General features: G+C 41.4%; 1 protein-coding gene across 4 annotated transcripts in view; it reads left to right on the top strand.

Moving 5' to 3' along the window:
• OTOF (otoferlin) overlaps positions 1-13,289 on the top strand; it is a 172,720-nt gene that overhangs the window by 35,333 nt on the left and 124,098 nt on the right. The gene's annotated exons all lie outside the window — the stretch shown is intronic.

Here is a 13,289-nt window from a genome sequence, read left to right on the forward strand (position 1 = left end):
AAAGGAGAGAGGGAGGGAGAGGGAGACAGAAGAGAGAGAAAAAGACAAAGAGAGGAGAGACAGAGACAGAGAGAGACTTTCCTTGCTACTTTGCTCAGAGGTGTTGACTTAGGTGGGAGGATCTTATGAATTCTTCATAGAATTTCTCTCCATCCTCATCTTCTACAATAGATGCTGATAAATAAACCTCAATTATTTTCATGTTGGTCTTTTTATTTATGCACATCATGAACACCCCAAGACAAGATGACCAGGAATGCTTTGAAATGACGTCTTTCTTGCCTTTTGATCATCCAATAAAACCCACTCTGCCAACTTCTTAATTTGCCCTATGAACCATCCTCGGTAGAGTGTAAGCTCTCTTTTTTCTATCCCTATCCCTCTGAGATGGTACCTGACATGTAGTAGGTATTTACTTGTTTATTTACTTGGCTGGTTGATTAATTAATTTATCCTCTTTAGCTACAATTTCTTATCTTATGGTTTTGATACAAGCCAAAAAATATATTACCATATCAGTACAGTTCCTTCCCTAGAATGGTATCTCACTAGGCATTGGATAATGGGTCTTATGTTTAAAGAACTGCTTGTTAAATTAGTCATTGTAGACGGTCTAAAAACTATATTATTGTTAGCACCTGTTACCCCCTTTTCTATCACTCTGCCACCATCTCTGCAAAAGCAGAAGGGGGCAGCATGGGACTAAGGATTTTGTATTTTTCTTTATTTCATGAGTTATCATGACTGAAGAATTCATCACCTAGTAAATAGCCTACTGCGATCTGCTGGATATTTAACTAGATTGGTCCCCACACAATACTTGGGACCATACTTGAAGACTTACCAAAATAGAAGAAACAGCTAGAGCTTAGGCTCCATTGGCATAGATTTCACTAACTGAGGGTCGCTTCAGCTCTAAGATAAAGCATCAGGTTAGGAACTTTGCAAAGTCCTCCATATATTTGGTTCAGACCTCTGATTTCATTGGTGTTGGGAACTACTGGCCAGAAAACTAGCTCCCTCTTCCGCACAGATTGGAAACTGCCTTGTGCTTTATAGTCTTATGCACCAGTTTATTCATTCAACATTATGGGCCTACTGTGTTAAAGGTAATGTTCAAGAGCCAAGGGGAGATATAAAAATAAATAATATATAGGCCCTGCCCTCAAGGAACTTATAGTCTACACAACCTGTCTCCTTTCTCCCTAGCTGGCCATAGCCTTCACTAGGAGCTGGTTGGTAATAACCATTTAGAGCCATCACCGTCACCATCACTAGTCATGATTCTCCTTTTATTCTCTATTCTTTTGTTTTTATCCTCTATTATTGTATTAGAATAGGAGAATGTTCTCCTAGTCTAAAATTCTTTCAGCATTTTCACAAGAGAGAGCCTCTGGCTTCATGCGCAGTTAATCTTCCCAAAACATTTTGCTGGTAATAGGCTTCTGTTCTGTGTACCGTCAGATACCAGCACTGACTCCCTCCCCTTTTGCACGTACAGCTCGGCCACTAGGCATCTCTCGGGGCTGTCTGAGAAAGAGCTGAGGCTTCTCTTCAATACATGTCAGCACCTATCATTTGTGGTCATGCCTTGCTCATGTGTGCAACATGCTGCTGGGTCTAGGAGAGTTGGTGAGTATGGCCAGGGCTGCTGTGGCTCCTTGTTATTAGTTACACTTTGAGATACCTGAGCCATAGGTATGAATGTCTATTAAATTTAATTACTGTGTGCATGTCTGTCCTTAACATCGCCTGCATATGGATGGAGTTGGGAAGAAGGCCTCTCACACTAAGAAGACGTATCCTCAGATCCTTCATGATCACCCAGTACAGTAGAAAGGGGGTCAGCTGCAGCAGTATAATAATAATGCCATTCGTACAGTGCTTTTAGGCTTATAATGTACTTTCCTCACAAGAGTTTATGAAGTAGGTGATGGAAGATTGTTATTCCTATCTTATAGGTAAAGAATAGAATGTAAGCTCCTTGAGGGCAGGGACTATTTCTTCATTTTTGTCTTTGCAATCCCAGCATCTGAGATTATAGCATCTGGCCTGGCATGTAGTAGGCACCTAATAAACACTTGGTGAATGAATGAGGAAGCAGAATCTCAGAGACATTAGGTGACCTGCTCAGGATCACACATCTCACAAATATCAGAGTTGGGACACAAACTCAGATTTTTTGGCTCCAAGTTCAATGTTCTTTCTACTACACAATAGTACTGTATGTGGAAGGATTATAGAGGTGACAGATGGAGGAAAAGGAAGATAATAATGCCTATGTACTCCCTCCATTCAGTCATCTGGAGGCAATAGAGTATAGTGGATAGAGGACTGGGATTTGGGGGAGCTGGGTACCAGTCTTGGCTCTGCCACTAACTTGGTATATACCCTTGGGCAAGTCACTTAACCCATTGAGGTCTTAGTTTCCAAATCTGTAAAATGAGGTATTTGACCCAGGCAATCTCTAGGGTCCCTTTCAGCTTTAATATGCTATGATCTGTAGCTTCCTTTAAGATCTCCGGGATAGCTCAAGCATGGCCCAGACTGAGAGAAGAGGAGAAATGGAGGAGAAGAGGGGAAAGAGGAAGGGAGGAAGAGAAGAAAAGGAAGAAAAGGATGATAGCACAGTGCTTGGAAGCCTGATCTCTGTCTGTCTGTCTTCTCTACCCTAGACACTCTTACAACATCAGGTTTCAGAAAAACACAGTAATCAAAAGAAGCACGTCTCCTTGAGGCTTCCTACACAGCCCCATTTGGAGAGAAGTAAACGTGTTCTGGTGTTCTGCTCTAAGCACAACATTCTAAGAAAGTCATTGATGCCAGGCATAGTAAAGCACACCTGTGAGAGGAGTGGTGATAGTAGTGCCAAGGTTGGCGGATCACTTGAGCTCAGGAGTTCTGAACTGTGGTGGGCTAAGCCAATCAGGCGTCCACACTAGGTCTAGCTCCAAAATCATGAGCCCCCAGGAGATAATCAAGTGTGATTCAACATCTCCTTTTATAAATCTCAGAGCACCATATTTGCTGTCTCTAAAGCTTGTTGCTGGGCATGGCTGGCCATCAAGAGCCCTGAGCTGTAGCATGGCTTCAGAGATTCAGGAATCACTCCCGTGCCCCTGCCAGGGATTTGGGTTGGAACAAGAATAAGCCTGAGAAGCCCACTAATGTTCTTGTCCAGATCCCACTTATCTCAGCTAAGATGTTAGTTCAAGAGACTTCTGGGGAAGAGAAAAGAGAAATTTGGGGGTGGGTCATTTGTAGGGCTCATTGGGGACCTTAATTGCCTTCAGGGAGGACATTCAACATATATTCTACAGTCCCTACAGTTTACAAAAGAATCTAACCCTCTCCTCACCAACCCCTATCTAGTCTAACTTTTTATGTTACAAATAAGGAAACTGAGTTTGAGAGAGACAAGATGATTTGCCCAAAGTCACAGGGGCGGTAAGGAGCAGAGAAGGAATCTGAACCCAGGTCTTCTGGCTCTAAATCCAGGGTCTTTTCCACTACCCCACACTGCCTGTCCTGGTCTACTCAAAGGCTCCCTGTACAGTTCATTCGCTGCTATGTATTGGCCCTTGAAATACCATGAAATCTAGTGATATTATAAGAAGCAACATGAATGCCTGCTGTTCAGAGACGGGCAGGAAAAGACAACTGGAATGGAATGGAATGGTAAGCCAGGGATGGGGATATGAGTTTTATACCTCAACAATTTACCAACCTCCCTGACTTCAAAAGATTAAGAAAAGGATGGGAGAGTTTCCCTCCAAAGCTGACAGTATTGGAAATGCATGCTGTCCCACCAGCTGCCTACAACTCTGGATCTCCCTGCCTCACACCCAAAGAGACAAGTTTATGAATAATGGTTGAAGAGAACGTGTTATAGTGGAAAGACCATTGGATTTGCTGTTAGGAGACATAGAATTTAATCCAAGCACCGGGATTTACCAGCTATGGGACCATGGGCAAGTCTTTTAACTTCTCTAGGTCTCAGTTTCCTCATCTGTAAAATAAGAACAATAATATTTGCACTGCCTACACCATAGGTTATTATGAGGAGAATGTTTTGTAAACTTTAACGTGTTATAAAATTGTGAGATATCTTTTTAAGAAAATAGCCTGACTATGCCTAGGTATTTTTTAACCTGAGAAATTGTAGCTATGAAAGTATGTCCAAGCACTAGTCCAGAACCAACATAACTCTATGTCTCTAGCTCCTACTCACCTGAAGTGATAACTACAATAGCAGCATTTGCAAGGATGTGTGTGTGTGTGTGTGTGTGTGTGTGTGTGTGTGTGTGAGAGAGAGAGAGAGAGAGAGAGAGAGAGAGAGAGAGAGAGAGAGAGAGAAGAGAGAGGGAGAGTATCCTTAAGGTTTAGCTGCAACCATGGTACCCCCTAAAAACCTGAAACACCTCATCTTCCAGGAGATATGGCCTTGAATGAAATCATGATTAACGATCTGGGCACCATGAAGCTCAAGAGGGTTCAAGTTCTTGATCTGTTATTAACCATCTGTATGACCTTGGTCAAGACTCTTCATACAACAGGTGATGTTTGATATCCCTTCCAATTCTAGTATTCCATGACTCTTGTAAAAAAAAAAGTTCCAACTCTCCATGTCTTTGTAGGACACAGGAAAACAACACTTCACCTTCTACCTTGTGAAGTCTCCTCAGTTCTAGATCTCCTTCTTAGGCATTTAGGTCTTCTCTGGAGAGGGTTTAGAATTTAAGCTCTGGGCTGGCCCTAGAATTGAGCTGTCCTCTAAAAAGTCCTTTGGATAAGGAGAAATTAGTACTGTATCCACTGTTGGATCTAGTTAGGAAGACCAGATTTGAATCTCACCTCAGACACTTATTAATTCTGGGTAAGACACTTAACATCCCTCAGTTTCTTATCTGAAAAAAAAATGGGGGTGGCAGTAATACCTCAGAGATGTTGTGAGGGTTAAATGAGGCATGCTTGTAGAGGGTGTTGCAAACTTTAATGTGTTATATGAATATGAACTATAATTATTGTCTCTTAGGTTGAGAAGAAAGTTTTTTGCCTTATTTTAATAAGATCAGAAAAGAAGGTTGTTTCCTTTATCTTTATTCTAAAGCCCTTTAAAACTTCCAGAAATAATTCATTCTAAGAATTTTGCCAGCCTGAGAACTTTGTGAAGGTCAGAGGGAGATGGGGTTCTTTTCTCCAATGATGCAGTCAGTGGAAGCTGGAGGCCAGAGTTGGGAACCTGAGTAGGGAAGGACCAGATGGGGTGGAAAGACAGTGTTCAATGAACAATGCAGAAACTAGAGCCTCTGGCTTAGTATTACCTTTCTGAGAGGCTGAAACCTAAGATCCATAGTTTGACCTATGCCCTCTAGTCCAAGCTGTGACACTGGAGGAGAGAGGGGGCCAGTGTATATGTATGTGTGTATGTATTTATGTGTGTGCATGTGCACATGTGCTTGAATCTGCTCTATGTTAGATGTAATTTATGTTCCAAGCATAAAATGTAAGCTCTTTATGGACAAGAGATATTTCTCAATGTTTAACAAATGCTTATTGACTGGCTAATTGGTGGGTTGATAATAACAAAGGAGATCTTTTAGAACCCACTCATGATAAGTTCTGGGCTGGAGATGGAAGGAATACTGCCCCCACTAAACCATATAGGTCACCTTCTAACATGACCCTGCATTGACAATGAGAAAACTGATTTCACTGCCTCCATCTCTCTTATCTGCTCTTTATACTTATTTATTTCCATATTGCCTTCTCCATTAGAATGAAAGCTCATGAAAAGCAGGGACTGTTTTTCCTTCTTGGTATTGCCAGTGTTTAGTACTGTGGCTAGCACATAGCAAGTGCCTGATAAATGCTCATTGATTAATTGATTACCAGGAATAGAGAAGAACTCATTCGTGTTAGCTATCCAACACCATTTTTAGACTTCTGCAGAAAAGACATGGCCAGCTCAATTAGAGTTGCCTAGCCCCCTAACCTATTGCTACAGATTAACATTAGATTCCAATGGGTCATGTTCTTATCTTGTAGTGTACATATATGGAACGTTGGATTCCAGTCTATTCTAAGAAACTTTAAGATCACGAAATCCTAGATCTAGATCTGGAAGGGACCTCAGTGGCCTCCTGGTCCAAGCCCTTCATTTTACAGTTGAGGAAACTGAGGCCCAGGGAAGTCAAATGACTTTTCCAAGGTCACATGGGTAGTGTCAGAGGTGAGCTTTGACCTAGGTCCCCTGACCCTGGATCCACTGCTCCTTCCACTGTACCATTCATTCGACAATCATTTATTAAGCACCTGTTATGTGCATGGCACTGTAACCAGCCGCTACAGATATGGAGACAAAGCAAAAGACAGTTGCCGCCTTCAAGATTCTCACATCCAACTGGACGAATAAAACGTGTGCACAGATAAGTAAGGTCCACTTAAAGAATATAAGACCTGCCATGCTGAGCCAGGTCCACAGTGAGTTCATTCAGTCCAAGGTTCTGTCTCTGGCATGATCCCTAAGGGATGTGTTATGGAAGGATTACTTACTTGTCCTCTCTGTTGGTACCCTTAAGTGATTGGACTGGTCCCCCTGAATGTCCCTTTTTTCTTCTTCAAAAGACTTGGGGACAGTCATTTAGAGCCTAGTCTAAGCAGCAGCAGTGTCCTGGGAAGCCACAGAGGACCACACACAGCAGAACACCAGCCGGAGCTGCTTTGCTGGCCTAGTGCAATGCTACTCTTACCATCAAGCTGAAGACTATCCAGGTCAGCCATCCATCCTGCCCCAGGGAAACCTTACACGAAGTCAGAGATCAGACTGGCAGATAGGGAAATAAACTCTGCTACGTTGGACCACATTAAGGAATTCCGTGATAAATGAGGACCTAGCAAACTGGGTCACAGCTGCCTGCTTCCTGCTGCTCACTTGATCTTCCATGTGCCCTGGAGATGAATGTCTTGTGCTTCTATTTGCATCTCAGAAGATATCCTGCTTTGCCTTGATCCAGTTTCTGGGTTCTCACTTACCAGTACTTCCCTGGAAATGGAAACTATAATCCTGTACTCAGAAAACAAATTGTACCTATGAAAGTATGGCCAGGCACCGGTCCAGAACCAGCATGACTCCGTGTCTCTATTTACTTGAAGTGACAACTAAAATAGCATCATTTATGAAGATGTGTGTGTGTGTGTGTATGCACGTGTGTGTGGGTTTTGGGGAAAGGCAGCAATAATGAAGTGTGAAGTCTTGTCCTCACCCCTGACAACAGTCAGCTGTAACCACTCCTGAGAATGAACTGAGGTGTGGCTCTAGTCACCCTTATGCCTCTTTCTCTCCTCTCTGCTACTCTGTTTTCAGCTCCATTGCTACCCTCCAGACTAAAAAAAAAAAAAGGAGTAGGGGAGGTAGGAGTTCAGAGGAATTTACCATTCAGTCATCCAATAAGCATTAAATACTTGCTACGTACATATAGCACTGTGCTAAGCACAAGGCGTACAAAGAAAAGAAGCACATTTTTTAAGTCCCTGTCCTCAAGGAGATTACATTCTATTGGAAAAGACAACATGTACGTAGTCACATGCAAGATACAGACAGTATAGATGGAAAGTAGCCTTAAACAGGAAGGCACTAACAGCTAATGATACTAGGAAAGGTTTCCATAGTGTTTGAGTTGAATCTTGAAGAAAACCAGAGATTCTAAGATTCCACAGGATCTAACTTGTATGCTGGAAAAAAAGGAGTCGTTATTAGGAAAAAGGAGGCTGGGTGGGGGATGGGAAAGAATGGACTAATATCTCATAAGCACTGTTCTTCAAAGAATGGAAGAGTCAAGAAATTCTTGGATTTGTTTTAAAACTTCACCAGAGCTGGAAGAGCTCCCAGAAGGTGATGATGTTTAGTAACTAGTGGTTATCTAGTCTCTACATGAAGATCTGCAAGGAATCTATCCTCTCCTAAACCAGACAGCTCGTTCCACTTTGGGACAACATTCATTATTTAGAAGTTTTTCCTTATATCAAGCTGAAATCAGTGTCTCTGCAATCTATATCCATCGCTCTGTGTTCTGCCCTCTGGGATGAAATATAGCAAGCTGAATTCTTTTTCTAAATGAAAGAGGCCTTACATACTTGAAGAAAGATATCTTTCTTAAAGTTTTGTTTTGTTGTGTTTTGGGTTTTGCCTTCCAGGCTAAATATCTCCAATTCATTCAACTGATCCTCATATGTCATGGTCTCCAGGTTGACCACCCTTGTTACTCTCCCCTGAATACTCTTCAGATTGCCAACATCCTTCATAAAATGTGATACCCAGAAATTAAGCACAGTACTCCAGAGGTGATTTGACCAGGGAAAGAAAAATCAGACTATCCTTTCTTCATAGTGGACCTAATGAAGCTCAAAATCCCACTGGGAGTTTTAGTTGCACTATCACACTGTTGATAGGAACTATCATTCTACCAATATTCCTACCACCCTTTACTTATGTAGTTGATTATTAGAGTGCATTACAATATTTTACATTTACTAAATTTTGCCTTCTTCAAATCAGCCTATTGTTCTAGCCTACCAAGATCTTTTCATGTACTGATTTTGTCAATCAAAGTGTTAGCTACCTTTCTCATCATTTTGTCCTCTGAAAATCTAAAAATCATGTTACCTAAGCCTCTATAAAAATTAATATATTGTATTATATCATATTGTATTATATTATATTGATTGTGTGATGTGATATTATGTTATATTGTAGCATATCATATTACATCATATCACATCTCATCAAATCACATAATACCATATATCACATCACATCACAGTATAGTATAGAATAGTATATAGCATTGTGTAATATACTACAATAATATTAGCATAGTACGGTATAATGTTGGAGAGAACACTAATACAAACTTCCTTCCAAGTTGATATTGGCCAGTTAACAATGACTACTTTGACATCCAGGCGGTCATTCAGTTCCAGATCCAGTTAATTGTGCTGTCATCTGGCCCATATCATTGTACCTTGTTCAAAAGGAGCTCATAAGAAGTTATGTCAAATGTCCTTCTGAAGTCCAGGCATACTAAGTCTTTGGAATTCTCTTGATCTAGTAGTCTAAAAACCCTCTTTAAAAATGAAACTGAGATGCATATGGCATAATCTGTTCTTCATGAATCAATGTTTATACTTAGTCTAGGTGGTGAAGTGGATAGAGCACCAGGCCTGGAGTCAGAAGGACCTGAGTTCAAATCCAGCCTTATTAGCTGTGTGACCCTGGGCAAGTCACTGAACCCTGCTTGCCTCACTTTCCTCATCTGTAAAATGAGCTGGAGAAGGGAATGGCAAACCTCTCCAATATCTTCTCCAAGAAAACCCCAAATAAGGCCATGAAGAGTTAGACATGACTGAACAAGACTGAACAAGAAAAACAAACTGACAAACTGGAACGTATCCAGGGGGGATAACTAGGATGGTGAAGGGTCTTGGAAGTAGTTTACTGAAGGATTAAAGGAACTTCAGATGTCTAGCCTAGAAAAGACCTTGGGGAGATAGTGGAATGGAATCTTGTCCAGAGTGGACAAGATGGCCCCCGAAACCCCTGAGAGTCAGTTATTTTATAATTGTATGATTATTGTTTTCAAATAACTATTGGGATTTCTTTGAAAAACTGTCATGTGACTTTTCCCTATTCCCACCAGTTGTTAACGCCCTTTGCCTCTCCCCAATTTTTTAACTTTATAGCTACCTTGTATATATTTTGTATTCGCTTCTCTGTGTACGCATTATCTCCTTCCTGTAAAACGTCAGTTCCTTAAAGGCAGGAACTACTTTATTTTTATCTTTTAGCATCCAACACTGCGTCTGGCACATTGTTGTTTAGTCATGTTCAAGGGTTCCTGACCCCATTGGGGGTTTTCTTGGCAGAGATAACCATAGTGACTTGCCATTTCCTACTCCAGCTCATTTTACAGACGAGGAAACTGAAGCAAACAGGGCTAAGTGACTTCCCAGGGTGACATAGCTAGTAAGCATCTGAGGCTGGATTTGAACTCAGGAAGATGAGTTCTCTTGACTCCAGGCTCAGCGTTCTATCCACTACACCACCTAGCTGCCTGAGCTGTGTCTGGCACAAAGTAAACACAATAAATAAATGCTTGTTCGATGATTAGATGTGTTCTACTTGTCACCAAAATGAGGAGTAAAAACCCATGGATTAAAGGGCAAATTTATATCATCAAAATGAAGATACTTAATTACAGCTATATAATGGATAGTGGAATGGACTGCCTCTTTAGGTTACGAGAAGTTTGTAGCATGAAGGGTTTAAGTAGGGAATGGATGACCACTTTTAGGGGATATTATAGAGAAATTCCTACAACAGGTATGGGGTTGAAGCTTCATTTCAAAAAGCATTTATTAAGCACCTTCCATGTGCCAGGCACTGTGCTAAGTGCTCAGGATGCAAAAACAAAAGTGGGAAAGTCTCTAACCTCAAGGAGCTCATATTCTAGGGGCAGGGGAAAATACAATTTGTACACAAGCAAGCACACACAAAATTTAAATGAAATGATATGCTTTTCCCCCAAATGACAAGTCTTTGTTTTCTCTCTTTTACTTTCTCTAATTGAAAGAAGAAAAAACAAATTTTAAGTGAGAGAGAGTGCTAACAACTACAGGGAAGGAAGAAATAAGAAAGGCCTTAGATGTCCTCTGAGTTCCTATCTAGGGAAAAAGGAAGAATTGCTTCTTTCTTCAATCTCTGGAGAGATTCCTAGTTTATAAACATGCCTTCAATACAGCCCTTTACGTATGTTCCCTACTTTAGATTCTGTGATTTTACAGAAGATAGAGTCCTCTCAAAATGCCCTTAGAAGTTGCTTTCCTATTTATTTAATTAAATGAAGCAACCTAAATCCCTCAGGCCTTTACTGATTTCACTGAACCATTTTCTCAATCTACCAATCCAACCTAAGCCTCTCCCTCTTCCCTAGCTGGGATTGTCAGCTGCATCCTGTCCTCAGTGCTTTTCAGATGAAGTAAATATGTAAGCTGCAGTCAGCACTCTGCCCCTCTTTATGACTGTGATGGTCTGATATAGAAAAACTGGTCTCCTTCCAAAGCTCTGGATTCATGAGTACACAGGGTTTTTTCCTTCTTTTTTTGTTAGTTTTTTTTTCCCTGAGGCAGCTGGCTTAGCTTTTCCTGAGGTATGTCTTATTTCCCCATCGAATGATAAAATCAGCTTCATTAAGGAAACTGCAGATTCTGTAGATGAGAGCCTTGCCTTAAGAACATAAAGAGCAGGAATTGAAGAAGCTGCGTAATGAAGCCTGACCCATTGGGGGAAGGCCTGTTTACAAATTGTCCAGGCTTGAATACTCAGATCTTATAATTTTCCTTCCCAAATTCATAATGTATCTCCCTTCTTGCCAAAAAGCCATCAAGACTGCCTTCACTGAACTATCTTCATTTTTGCAATTTCTTGTTTTTCCATTTCTTACTGCTTTCTAACCTGGCTACTCTGGGTGAATGATGGGGAGTTCAGGAGGCCTGCTAAGACATGATTTGTCTCTGGGTCCTGGTCCATGTTCTGCTACTAATCAGTTATGTGATTTGGGGCAAGTCGCTTAACCTCAAGAGGCATCATGATACAGAAGAAAGAGCTCTGGTTCCAAAGTTCCTTGACCTAGGTTCAAATTCTCCTATGTTTACTACTTGTATGACATTGGGTAAGCTAGGTGGCAGGTGGACAGAGTGCTGAGCCTGGAGTCAGAAAGATTCTTCTTCCTCAGTTCAAATCTGACCTCAGACACTTAATAGCTAGGTGACCCTGAGCAAGTCACTTACCCCTGTTTGCCTCAGTTCCTTATCTGTAAAATGAGCTGGAGAAGGAAATAACAAACCACTCCAATGTCTTTGCCAAGAAAATCCTAAATGGGGTCATGGAGAGTTAGACATGACTGAACAACAAGAAATCAAACTCTTAGTCTCAGTTTCCTCAACCGTAAAAGGGGATGGGGGTGGGGGTGGGGGTGGGGTGGAAGGGGGATCCAGTTGAGCTCCAAGGTCTCTTCCAGCTCCAGATGTATAATCCTACCTTTTGTGATTCAGGGCATAGGATGGTAGTAAGGGTACAGACTCTAGATTCAGAGGACTTGGGTTCAAATCCCACTTCTAACATTTACTATTGGGGCAGCTAGGTGGCACAGTGGATAGAGTACCGGCCCTGAAGTCAGGAGGACCTCAGTTCAAATCCGGCCTCAGACCAAACACTTGGCACTTACTAGCTATGTGACCCTGGGCAAGTCACTTAACCCCAGTTGCCTTAAAAAAAAGAGATTTACTATTTGTGTGACCTTGTTTGTCATTGTTATTGACCTTGAGCAAGTCACAACTTACTTAAACTCAGTTTCCCTCATTTACAAAACAGGAAAATTAAAAAATAATTTTAAATGAGGGAGTAGAGAAATGGAGTAAATAATCTCTAAGATTCTTTTTTTTAAGCTTTTTGGTGAGGCAATCTGGGTTAAGCGACTTGCCCAGGGTTACCCAGCTAGTAAGTGTCAAGTGTTCGAGGCCAGATTCGAACTCAGGTCCTCCTGACTCCAAGGCCAGAGCTCTATCCACTGGGCCACCTAGTTGCCCCCCCAAGATTCTTTTCTCCTTTTAATCTTCTTGATTCTATTACTCTACAAGCTTGTTTGGGGGTCTCAAGTGGTCGGGGCCCACCTCAGTTTCATCTACTCCAAGAAATGGCTTTGAATAAGGATGAACAAGGAAGCCCAAACAGTCTATTCACACAACTTGTCTCTATCTAGTGACTTCATTTGGTCCAAATTACCAGGCATATTCATAGCCTGGGATACCCAAGACACTTTCCCCCTAAAAGACTAGGCATGTAGAAGTGCATTAACCTTCCCTGGGATACCACATTCACTTCCAAACCCATCCCTGAACATACTTCCTTCCTCAACACTAAAAAAAATTACTATTCCATGTAGATTTTGGTCAGGGGAGTTCACTGATCAACCTGATTAATTTATAAGCAGGTGAGCTTCTGCTTGGGATTTTGATTTCATCTCCTTATGAGGGGTATGGACGTGCCCATGTCCACATTTGTCTCAATTGTAGAATAATTAGAAGAGAATTGCTATAAGAGGAATCAACTCATTGTGCTGGGGTCAAACGTTTTTTGGTCTTTCACTTCACATTTTCTGTGCTAATATGAGATCTGAAGGTGGGCAGGAAGCCCATGTATATGAATAGCCTCACTCCCATATACTTCAATC

Source organism: Phascolarctos cinereus, unplaced genomic scaffold (assembly GCF_003287225.1).
Source record: "Phascolarctos cinereus isolate Bilbo 61053 unplaced genomic scaffold, phaCin_HiC Scaffold_2;HRSCAF=192, whole genome shotgun sequence".
NCBI lineage: Eukaryota > Metazoa > Chordata > Mammalia > Diprotodontia > Phascolarctidae > Phascolarctos > Phascolarctos cinereus.